Raw genomic sequence first — 12,864 nt, 5'->3', positions numbered from 1 at the left:
AATGACTGGCCTTATCCCGGGAGCTGACAATCCATACCACTCTTTCTTTCTTTTTTTTAAACTGGCTCCTAACTTTTTCAACTGGCTCCTAAATTCAAAGCAAATTTGTCAACCCCTGCCCTGCAATACTCTGCCATGTTCTGCCATACCCTGCCATACTCGGGCATTATTACAGTGGGGACTATATGGTGGTGGAATTTTCACAGGTTTTTGCTAATTAATTTATTATTTGCTGATCCGAAAAAGGATCCGATCTGTGAGTTTTTTGATCCGTTGCACCCCTAACATTCAGGTACGACTTTCATGCAACCTTTGAGGGTTAATATTGAAGTCTATAACCCTCAAGTTGCATGAAAGTTGGACCAAAGTAGTGCAGGAAGCACTTGAAAGTTAATGGCATCCCAGGCTTAGTCCGTAGAGTTTAATATAGAGTTGGCCCACCCTTTGCATCAATAACCGCTTCAAATCTTCTTGGAAGGCTGTCCACAAGGTTTAGGAGTGTCTGTGGGAATGATTGACCATTCTTCCAGAAGAGCAGTTGTGAGGTCAGGCACTGATGTTAGACGAGAAGGCCTGGCTCGCAGTCTCCACTCTAATTCATCCCAAAGGTGTTCTATCGGGTTTAGGTTAGAATTCTCTGCAGGCCAATAAAGTTCCTGCACCCCAAACTTTCATGTCTTTATGGACTTTGCTTTGTGCCCTGGTCCAAATAATTTGGTGGAGGGAAGATTATGATGTGGGGCTTTTTTTTAGTAGTTGGGCTTGGCCCCTTCGTTCCAGTGAAGGGAAAGCTTTCATGTGTGAAGGGAAAAATTTCATGTGCCCAACTTTGTGGCAACAGTTTGAGGATGGCGTCTTCCTGTTCCAACTTGACTGCGCACCGGAATGAGCGCCGTCAGATTACATACAGCGAGAATCCCCTGTTTACTCGGCGGCCTCTTTAATACAAATTCCCGCCTCCTGGACCGTCTTCTATGATAGAACACTGGTCCAATGCCGGCCCAGGAGACAGGACTTCCTATTACAGAGGCCGCTGAGTAAAAAGGAGATTCTCGCTGTATGCAATCTGAGGGCGCTCGTCCCGTTCCCTCCCATTTGCAGTAAATTGAAGTATCGGCGTATAACACGCACGCACTATTTGCACCCGATTTTCAGGGTGAAAAGGTGCGTGTTATACGTCAATAAATGCCAAACACTACATATTTAAGTCAATAGGAAAAAGCCACAAATGCCAAGCAACTGCGCAAATGTCAACAAAAATGGGGTTAAAACAGGTGGTGATGAGCCATCGCAACCCGTCCTCACTGACTGTACCCTCTGGAGCGCAATCCGGAAATGAATCGGGCTTCAGATGCACATCTATAAATTTACCCTTGGGGGCCCGTTCACACCAAGTGCAGTCCAGTGTGTGTTTGTTTTTTCCTGCATAAAAAAATTATTGGAAAGTAGGCTGTATGTGTTCCAATGACATAGTTCACAACAATGCGGTCAGTTGCAGGGCGTTCCAGGGGGAAAAAAAAGTAGAACATGCTGCATTTTTCCTGCACTGGACTGTACTGGAGCGCAGTAAAACCCATCAAAAACGCACTAAACCCCAGTACAGTGGGGGAAAGGAAAAAAAAGATAAAAAATGCATCTGGAATGCGTAAAAAACATGCATGCAGGAATGGATCTGGGGTGCGTTTTTTGTTGTGTGAACCAATAGGAGATTCTCTCTCCAGTAACTACAGTATAACACCCTCGAAGCGTCGCTCGCCTACAGAGGCACTGCCCACTAACTTCTTTAAGAGGTGGTTCTTCCACAATGTACAGGTTATAGGTACACTTCGGATACAAAAGTTCAAGTGGCAGTAAGGCTTAGCATGTAACGTCTTGCACCAGGGAGTAGATGCATTTACTAAAGGTGCACATTCCACCACCACAAGCGGGGAGGAGTGGCGGGAGCTCGGCCTCATAAACTGGTTAAACCTCATTACTGAAATCTCTGATTTCTATGTATCCTCAGGGCAGTTGTCTTCCTGAAGAAATGAAAAAGGGTTCAACTGCCTTCTTTAGGGAAAGCTTACATATGATCGTCATTGTGACTTTGTTAAGGAAGAGCTGCTGTGGATGCAGAGTACCAAATTAAAACGAGAGGAATGCTTAATTAGCACTTTAACCCTGTCGCTGCTGGAGAATATTAAAATTTTTGATTTTAAAATGACTGAATGCCTTCAAAACATGACATGCGGTATTTTCTGAATATAAGCAGAATATAAGCAGAAGGCTTATATCAGGGATATGCAATTAGCGGACCTCCAGCTGTTGCAAAACTACAAGTCCCATCATGCCTCTACCTCTGGGTGTCATGCTTGTGGCTCTAAGAGTCTTGCTATGCCTCATGGGAATTGTAGTTCTGCAACAGCTGGAGGTCCGCTAATTGCATATCCCTGGCTTATAGAATAACATGATGGTGGTGTTCGTGCGCAACTGTTTATCAAATCAATTTTTTTTTTTTTTTATTTCAGTGCACACAAATGCAATATAATCTCTGTTTTCTTTTGAATATAAAAGATAAGACTGTATGGAGTAAATACAGATATGTCAAGCCTTAAAATAGTGTGTGCCTGCCAAATGGCAAAAAAATTATCACTAGGCGACACTTTAAAAACCTCAACAGCTCATCCCATCTTTCTCTCTATCCAGTGGTACGGGTTTTTCTTTTTATCTTTTTATTTTTATTTTTTTTACAGGGTCAGTGGTAGTTTGGGTGGTAATGGAACATTTTCACCACTTGCCGACCATCTAACTGGGATTGTATGTCATTATTTTGGCGTTAAATATTGTTCTTATGGCAGTCGCTAGCTGCAATAACCCCGGTTTAGTTTTTTTCCCCTTGGGTGGCTGGCTTTTAGATAAGTGATCTCAGTAGCGAATTCGCTGCGAGATCACTTTTATAGGTGGCTGGAGAGGTGCTTGGAGCAGTCGGTAAGCCTGTAACCGATCCGATGTTGCCGATGGCTAGGCAGGAAGTCAGTTGAGGGCAAGATGGCCCCAACTCAACTCTATGCCCTTGGAGGACCGGAGTGACCTCCGACGTCCCTTCTGTTCTTGGGCAGATTTACAAATTTTTTTTTTTTTTTTTTAAGTCGGTCTTCATACACATGGATGTTTTTACAGCAGCTTTTTTGAGCTTTTTTTTGCTGCTTAAGAAGGCAACTCCATGTTATTCAATGGGCTCATATACACCATGGAGTTTTTGAGCTGTAACAGGCATGGCCGTTTTTAAGCTCCAAAAAAAAAGAACCAGCGCCTTCAGAGGCTCCAGTGTTAGAGCAGTTTTGACGCTAACGCGCAAAAACGCACATTAACACGCATCAACGCTATACCGACGTTTTTTTTTTGCGCCAGCGTTTTTGAGCTGTAAAAATGTTTATAATGTGATTAGATATTGTTTTTAAAAAAACGCGCCTTAGCATTAACATTGACGCTGTTAAATGACGCCAGAGCAAACCGCTAATAAAATTGCGTTTTTAACGCTGATTTTTTTTCCAGATGTAACTAGCTTAACAGGCCATTTTTTATAACGCCCGTGTGTATGAGGCCTTAATTATTTATTTTTTTTTCTGTTAAAGTGGTGTTGCCCCCCAAAAAATAAAACTACTTAAAATTCTTTAAAAAAATCAAAAAAAAATAATTGGCAAAAAAAAATTTTTTTACTCACCTCTAAATACCGGTTGCTAGGGGGTCCCTCGTAGTCTGCCTTCTTCATTGCCCGGGCTGGTGACATCACTTCCCCTTGCGCCGCACAGTCATCTGGAACCTGTCACGTGTCCCAGGTGACTGTACGGCGTATCACGGCGCCCTGCGCCGCTCGCGCATGCGCAGTGGGTGCCCGGCTGTGAAGCCACAGCCGGGTGCCCACAGTATGCATGACGGCGCCGCGAGCGGAGCGGGGAGCGAGGGGGGGGCTTCGTTCCCCCGCATCGCTGGACCCCGGGGCAGGTAAGTGTCCGATTATTAAAAGCCAGCAGCTGCAGTATTTGTAGCTGCTGACTTTTAATTTTTTTTTTTTTTTAGGGGGTACACCACTTTAAGTGTAAATGAGAAAGATGGGTTCTTTTTGACCCCAGGTCTCTCAATAAAGACCTGTCATGCTTATTTCTATTACAAGGGATGCTTACATTCCTTGTAATAGGAATACAAGTGATAAAAAAAAAAATAAGGGGACAGTGTAAAAGTAAAGTAAAATAAAACATTTTAAAGCACCCCATCTCTCCATGCTCACGCGCAGAAGCAAGCGCATACGTGAGTCGTGCCCACAAATATAAACGGTTTTCAAACCACATGTGTGAGTTATCGTTTTGATTGTTAGAGCGAGAGCAATAATTCTAGTGCAAGACCTCCTCTGTAACTCTAAACAACTAACTTGTAAAAAATTAGTGTATTTTTTCCTTAAAAAAAAAAAAAAAAAAAAAAGTTGAAAGACTGCTGCGCAAATACAGTGTGACATAAAATATTGCAACGACTGCCATTTTATTCTCTAGGGCAGGGGGTAGGCAACCTGGGACACTCCAGCTGTTTCAAAACTACAAGTCCCATCCTGCCTCTGAGAGTAATTGTAGCTGCCAGCCTTGCAATGCCTCATGGGAAATGTAGTTCCACAACAGCTGGAGGGCCCCAGGTTGCCTACCCCTGCTCCAGGGTCTCTGCAAAAAAAAAAAGTGTGTGTATATGTATATGTATATATATATATATATATATATATATATATATATATATATATATATATATATATATATATATATATATATATATATATATATATATATATATATAGTGTGTGTGTGTGTGTATATGTATGTATGTGTGTATGTGTGTATATATATATATATATATATATATATATATATATATATAAATATAGTGTGTGTGTGTGTATATGTATGTATGTATATATAATGTATGTTTGGGAGTTCTAAATAATTTTCTATAAAAAAATACAGATTTTTACTTGTAAACAACAAATGTCAGAAAAAGGCCTGGTCATTAAGTGGTTAATAGCATAGGTTTCTGGGTGTCGGCTATTAAACTGGACAGTTAAATTGAATATGATGTGCATCAAGTTCTGTACCCTTATTGGATTTATAATTTAAAACCTGCTTGCTGTGTGTTATTTTTTTTTTGGGGGGCTTTTTCTAGCAAACAAATACAGAAAAAAACTAAATTTTAAAAACTCACTTGAAAGAGTTGTAAAGTTTGAATGACCCTTGTTTATGGTTTCCCTCCCCATATCTGAAAACTTGTTTTCCTGACAACATCTGTGTGCTTGTATGGCATGACAAAGCAATGAGAATGTTTGCGGGTTAATGGTGGCAATTTTTTTTTGTTCACACTGCATGGATCGCATTGTATACATTGTGAAGTGTATGACTGAAGACAGGTCTGTATACCTGATTTTGTGCCTTTTTCATGCTTGACTGACCACCTGGGTTTTTTTTTTTTTGTTAATTTTAGATCCGCCGCACCTCCTCATCTGGTGTAAAGGGGATTCCAACCACTTGAAGAGCCTCTCATCTGCTGGTAAATATTTGTTCAGCTGTCTCAGGACTTCAGTTGCTTAATAGAGAAATGTTCTAGCGTGCCGTAAAGCTTATCCAAAGAGAGCTGCAAGCCGGGACCCGCGTTCCTTTACAGCTTGTGTGTGTGTTTCCCATTTCTGCCTCAGTTCTATTATGTCTTAGCAAGAAAAGAGAATAGACAGTGCCTTGCAAAAGTATTCACCCTCCTTGGCATTTTTCGTGTTTTCATGTTGCCTCACAACCTGGAATTAACATGGATTGTATGAGGATTTGCATCATTTAATTTACAGAAGATGCCCACAACTTTGAAGATGTTTGTTTCCTTCACAATAAAATAGGAAAAAATTAATAAAAAAATAGGACAAAATAAAAGAAAAAGTCAATGTGCATAACTATTCCCCCCCCCCCCCCCCAAAAGTCAATACTTTGTAGAGCCACCTTTTGTGGGTATCACAGCTCCAAGTCGCTTTGGATAAGTCTCTATGAGCTTGCCACATCTTACTACTGCGATCCTTGCAGAATTGCTCCAGCTCCTTCAAGTTGGATGGTTTGCGCTTGTGAACAGCAATCTTTAAGTCTCACCACCGGTGTTCTATTGAATTGAGGTCTGAGCTTTGACTAGGCCATTCCAATACATTTACATGTTTCCCCCTTAAACCACTCAAGTGTTGCTTTAGCAGTGTGTTTGGGGTCATTGTCCTGCTGGAAGGTGAACCTCCGTCCTAGCCTCAAATCACACACAGAGTAGTACAGGTTTTGCTCAAGAATATCCCTGTATTTAGCACCATCCATCTTTCCCTCAACCCTGACCAGTTTCCCAGTCCTGACTGCTGAAAAACATCCCCACAGCATGATGCTGCCACCACCATGTTTCACAGTGATGATGGTGTTCTTTGGGTGATGTGATGTGTTGGGTTTGCGCCAGACATAGCGTTTTTCTTTGATGGCCAAAAAGTTCAATCTTAGTCTTATCAGACCAGAGCACCTTCCTCCATACATTTTGGGAGTCTCCCACATGCCTTTTTGCAAACTCAAATTGTGCCATTTTGTTTTTTGCTGAAAGTAATGTCTTTCTTCTGGCCACTCTGCCATAAAGCCCAACTCTATGGAGCGTATGGCTTATTGTCGTCCTATGTACAGATACTCCAGTCTCTGCTGTGGAACTCTGCAGCTCCTCCAGGGTTACCTTAGGTCTCTGTGCTGCCTCTCTGATGCCCTCTTTGCCCGGTCCGTGAGTTTTAGTGTGCGGCTGTCTCTTGGCAGGTTTGCTGTTGTGCCATGTTCTTTCCATTGGGTTATGATAGATTTGATGGTGCTCCTAGGGATCATCAAAGATTTGGATGTTTTTTTTTTTATAACCTAACCCTGACTTGTACTTCTCAACAACATTGTCCCTTACTTGTTTGGAGAGTTCCTTGGTCTTCATGGCAGTGTTTAGTTAGTGGTGCCTCTTGCTTAGGTCTTGCAGCCTCTGGGGCCTTTTAAAAAGGTGTGTCTATGTAATGACAGGTCATGTGACACTTAGATTGCACACAGGTGGACATCATTTCACTAATTATGTAACTTCTGAAGGTAATTAGTTACACCAGAGCTTTTTATGGGCTTCATAACAAAGGGAGTGAATACATATGCACATGACAATTATACGTTTTTTTTATTTCTGTAAAAATAGTTTTATGTATATATTTTTCTAATTTAACTTCACCAACTTGGACTATTCTGTTCTGATCCATCACATATAATTCAGATTTAAAAAAAAACATTCAACTAAAGGCTATAATGTAACAAAATAGGTAAAAAGCCAAGGGGGGTGAATACTTTTGCAGGGCACTGTATCTATCCCAGTGTTTTGTAAAAGAAGCGTGTGCTGAAAGTAGTATACAAGTTGCCAAAAGTTACCACGGACCTGATGCTTGGAACGCTAATTACTTGGCAGTCAATGCTGGCTTTTCTCTTAAAGGGATCAGCTGAATATTGTCCCATCTATGTCTGCTCACGTTCCTTCTGATGGTCAGCTTCTCACGAAGGGCTTGTTGGGAAATGTTTGTTGGGTAAGTGCTGCAGCCAGTTGGCTGTGTGTGCTGACAGTGGAGGAGTCCCCTCTGTCAGAATACAATAACGCATCAGAGAGGATTCCTTCATCCACCTCCATTGTATGGATGGGGGAAGCCATTCACTTTTATTTTTTGGATCGGCTTGTTCTGTTCCAGAGTGACCCTGTCAGCACAGGCCCTCCTGTATAGAACTACATGTCCGACTAAAAGGAGGAGTCACTATACTTACCTTTCTGGTGGCCGTTTGTTGAAACGTATCCTCTTTGCTGTTTGCATTCCTGCTCCTCGCCACTGGTTTGCCCCACTGGTTCATACATCACCGCAATATGTACTAACTCAGAGCGTGATTCAGATCATCCGAACGATTATATATTTGCAGAAAATAGTGTTTTTAACTAAGTGATTCTGTGCTGAGCAGGTTACTTGAAGAATTAATATTTACTTGTGTCACTGGTCTTCTTTAATCACAAACCAGAAATAGAACAGAATTCAATTCCTGGCGCTCTGTCTACAAACCACCAACTAGCATTGTACAGGCATGTAAATGTACACGGCTTTTGTGACATCTACTTCTTGTTCTGTATTGAGGAAGTCTCACTTCTTCCACATTGTGCATATCTCAGCTTAGAACAAGTCATTTAAATTGATTACTTTGCTGGTTAGTGTTCATTGCTGTTTGTGACACTGGTAGATTTCCACTGATTTCGGTGACACCCTTTCAGACTCGGTGAGTAGGTAAGGAAGTGAGGGCTGGCGCAGACATCATTGACTAGGAAAAACCTGAGCCTCTAACGCTTTAACCACTCTGTCCAAAATGGGGGGAAAAAAACTTGGCTGGAGTTCCACTTTAATGAAAGTTCCTTCTCTGGCTTTTTTAAAGAGCAGTTTTAGGCAAGAAGTTAGATCTGTCAGTGAATTGCTAATCTTGTCCCACAGACACTGCAGCTGTGGTAACATCACAATGTTCAGTATGTTTGCCGTAATCTGAGTTTGGTGTAACAAATTTCAGACAGATTCCATACATCTTCCTACATGTGGGGTGGATGGGACCACTTCCTACAGTCTGTTCTCTGCAACTTCCTCTCAGCTTGCTGCATCACTGACCAGATTCAAACCTCTAAGACAGTGAGTGGGCTGTGAGAAAGGTCTTCATGCTAATGCTTCTCACATTTTATAGGGAGAGGCTCTCTTCCCCCTCTATCCCATCCCTCTCTTCTCTATCGCTCCCCTTCATCTTACTTTCCTCTTACTTTCCCCTTCCCCTTCATCTCTTTTCCTCTCTCCCCTCTTCCTTCCCATCTGTGTTTTTTTTTTTCCCCTCTACATTTCCATTTCCCTCTTCCTCTCCATCCATTTGCCTCTCCCTCTTCCTCTCCATTTGCCTCTCCCTCTTCCTCTCCATTTGCCTCTCCCTCTTCCTCTCCATTTGCCTCTCCCTCTTCCTCTCCATTTGCCTCTCCCTCTTCCTCTCCATTTGCCTCTCCCTCTTCCTCTCCATTTGCCTCTCCCTCTTCCTCTCCATTTGCCTCTCCCTCTTCCTCTCCATTTGCCTCTCCCTCTTCCTCTCCATTTGCATCTCCCTCTTCCTCTCCATTTGCCTCTCCCTCTTCCTCTCCATTTGCTTCTCCCTCTTCCTCTCCATTTGCTTCTCCCTCTTCCTCTCCATTTGCTTCTCCCTCTTCCTCTCCATTTGCCTCTCCCTCTTCCTCTCCATTTGCATCTCCCTCTTCCTCTCCATTTGCCTCTCCCTCTTCCTCTCCATTTGCCTCTCCCTCTTCCTCTCCATTTGCCTCTCCCTCTTCCTCTCCATTTGCCTCTCCCTCTTCCTCTCCATTTGCTTCTCCCTCTTCCTCTCCATTTGCTTCTCCCTCTTCCTCTCCATTTGCTTCTCCCTCTTCCTCTCCATTTGCTTCTCCCTCTTCCTCTCCATTTGCTTCTCCCTCTTCCTCTCCATTTGCTTCTCCCTCTTCCTCTCCATTTGCTTCTCCCTCTTCCTCTCCATTTGCTTCTCCCTCTTCCTCTCAACTCATCCTCTCCATTTGCCTCTCCACTCATCCTCTCCATTTCACTTATCCTCTTCCTATCCTTTTTTCCCTCTTCCCTCTTCCTATCCTTTTTTCCCTCTTCCCTCTTCCTATCCTTTTTTCCCTCTTCCCTCTTCCTATCCTTTTTTTCCCTCTTCCCTCTTTCTATCCTTTTTTTCCCTCTTCCCTCTTTCTATCCTTTTTTCCCTCTTCCCTCTTCCTATCCTTTTTTCCCTCTTCCCTCTTCCTATCCTTTTTTCCCTCTTCCCTCTTCCTATGCTTTTTTCCCTCTTCCCTCTTCCTATCCTTTTTTTCCCTCTTCCCTCTTCCTATCCTTTTTTTCCCTCTTCCCTCTTCCTATCCTTTTTTTCCCTCTTCCCTCTTCCTATCCTTTTTTCCCTCTTCCCTCTTCCTATCCTTTTTTCCCTCTTCCCTCTTCCTATCCTTTTTTCCCTCTTCCCTCTTCCTATCCTTTTTTCCCTCTTCCCTCTTCCTATCCTTTTTTCCCTCTTCCTATCCATCTCTTTTCCTCTATGCCAACCTAAAAAAATCTGTCTTTTCTATCTCCTCCTTCCTCTCCACATCTATCTTTCTCCCCCTTCTTTCTATATATCTTTATCTTTCGGTTTCTCTGTGTCTTTCTCACTTCTTGCCCTCTCTATTGCCCCCTTCCTCTTCACCCCTTTTTCTATGTCCTTGGTATCTTTCCCTCTCTACCACCTCCCCCATCTCTCTTTTCCTTTCTCAACGGGAAACCTTTCTGAATCACAAAAGGAAAAGAAAAATACAATCCCCCCTCTCTTCAGTAGCACCTATTGCCTACAAACTACTGTTAGTTGAGAAATGAATGCAGTTTTTTTGTGTCTATTGTGTTAGAACAGTTAAAGAACAGCCTTTCTTCTCTTCTCATTGTTGTAGAGGTGGATGGTTTGTAAGCGCTAGCTGTGACCTGTATGCCCTACACTGCCATCTTGTGGTCGTTTTTGTTTACTACAGTGAGAAAATTTCCTTGCCATCTGTTCTGCAAAGTAGGTTGTCCATGTGCCTCTGGCAGGGTCCTAGTCCAAATAAATCATAGTGACTTGTAACTTTACATAGTATTTTTTTTTTTATGAACTTGTATATTCAAAATGTGTATTGGAACAATACTTTAGCAGAATCTTATATAAAAAAAAAATATATATATATTAAAGCAGCCAACAGCCATACTAGAAAGTCTTTTTCTAGCTGTCATGCAGCAGGGCAGGACTACTGCTCTCTGTGTGTAAGCGGCAGCCATCTCAGCTCTAGTCGGACATGCCCCATGTTAGTCCGATCTGGAGGTTTTCATTCGCCAGGGAACGAGGCTCTGCTGCATGACAGTGGAGAGAACAAACTTATTCTTTATTGTGGCTGTACTATATAAATGAACAGCAATAATCTGCTAACTTCCCGTTCAAATGCACATGGAATCTTGAGGCATAGTTTTATACAGGAGTTCCGTAGGGCTTTAAATGCAATTGTAAAATTAAGACAATGGAGGAGATTTACTAAATCGGGTGCACACAGAATCTCCTGCAGTGGTGCATAGTAACCAATCAGCTAAGTTCAACTTGTTCAATTTTCTTTTGACAATAAAACCTCAAAGCTGCTCATCCCAAACTTTTTCCCTATTTCCTCCCGCCTTTTCTGTCCCCCCTCCCCTTTCTTTTTTTCTCTACCCCCCCCCCCCCCTTATTTTATCCCCACCTTATTTAATTATGTATTGAATATATTGCAACTTGAATCCATGCTCCTGTTGGACGCAAAAAGATATTAATTTTCCAGTGAGTCTGCAAGTCACTCCTTGTCCATGCTTGTGTCGGGGCCCTGGCTATTGAACCTCTGTGATCAAGCCCTGGTGTGCGGGGTGAAACATGCCAGGGGGAGTGGCTGGAACTTTACTGGCTAAGGCCACACCCATTTACATATTCATGCATTGGGTCGTGAGCGGTATTCCCTCCTTTCTCTGTTGGGGGTTTGGCTGTTAATTACATTCTTGTGTAACCACCCGGACCCACATATGTTTTTATGTACTGTCATCTGTAACTGTGTACTTTTTTTTTTTTTTTTTTTAAACCTAATAAAAATGATTGAAGTAAAAAGAAAAAACAAAAAAAAAAAAACCTAAGCACTGATTGGTTGCTATGCGCATATGCACTAGATTCTGTGTGCACCAGTTTTAGTAAATCTCCATTGCTTTAGAATTAGGTGCTGTTGAAATCTCCAAATACAACCAATACCACTCTGTTCCCTTTCCTTGCATTGTGTGAACAGCTCAAGAGCCCCACATCCTGAAATCCTTTGGGTCTTCTCCCACTCATTCACAATACTTTCCTGACTGACAACACAGCTTACACTAAATTCGAATAAGGGAATCCTGTAAAGAATCATTAGGTCTGCCAACATGCAACCCTTGCTATTGATGTGCAGCATGTTGGTGGGCAGACAGCTACGTCTCTTCTGCTTTAATCCCAGAGAACTTGGCAGTAATAATACTTTATTAATGGGTTTTAATAAAGGGGGTATTATCGTCGTCAGTTGCTCCCTCAACTCCCCCTCCCATTTAAAGATCTACTAAAGGTAGAGAAATTATTTGTTGGTCACTGACTCTAACATACATACACCATATAACAGAATCATAGAAAAGTGATGGCAGAAAAAGTCAAAAAAAAATTTCTTTTCTTTTTCTTTACTATTTTGTACATGTTTTGGAATTTTTTTTTTTTTTTATGGTTTCTTTTTATGTTTTTGTTTTCTTTTTTCTTAACTTTTTTATTTTTTTTTGTCCGAGCATAGATCTATGTTTGTTCCAAGCATGTTTGAAGCCTCTGCTGGAAGTCTATTCCAAACATCAACTGTGCTTCCTGTAAAATAATCTTCGAAAGTATCACTTTACTGAAAGGGTAGTTGATGCTTGGAATACAGTTCCAGTAGAGGTATTGAGTCCGTCAGCGGGCAGACTGGATGGACCACTTGGCCTTTTTTTCTGCTTTAACGTTTTTACGTTTTTATGTTTCTATGTACTCTATTTTTCTTGCACACTAGAAGTATGATGGTATCGGTGATCCACAAATAATTTTTCTACCCTTTTTATTAGAAAGCGTGGCTGTTGAGGGAGCAACAGACAATATCACACAGATTATCAGTGTATTTGCTGGTCTCTAAGTGTTTCAAAAAAATATTGCTTTCATATTGGTAGTTTTG

General features: G+C 41.8%; 1 protein-coding gene across 11 annotated transcripts in view; it reads left to right on the top strand.

The window, feature by feature from the left end:
- Positions 1–12,864, top strand: part of CYRIB (CYFIP related Rac1 interactor B) — a 252,104-nt gene that overhangs the window by 148,726 nt on the left and 90,514 nt on the right. For all 11 annotated transcript variants that reach the window (XM_077493344.1, XM_077493339.1, XM_077493338.1 and 8 more), the window contains one exon: positions 5,497–5,562. The gene's annotated coding sequence lies outside the window, so the exon portion shown is untranslated. The remainder of the gene's footprint in view (positions 1–5,496; positions 5,563–12,864) is intronic.

Source organism: Lithobates pipiens, unplaced genomic scaffold (genome assembly GCF_037356315.1).
Source record: "Lithobates pipiens isolate NorthernLeopardFrog02 unplaced genomic scaffold, aLitPip1_a1.2 Scaffold_19, whole genome shotgun sequence".
Lineage (NCBI taxonomy): Eukaryota > Metazoa > Chordata > Amphibia > Anura > Ranidae > Lithobates > Lithobates pipiens.
The sequence above is the reverse complement of the archived record's forward strand: the minus strand, read 5'-3'. Positions and strand labels throughout refer to the sequence as shown.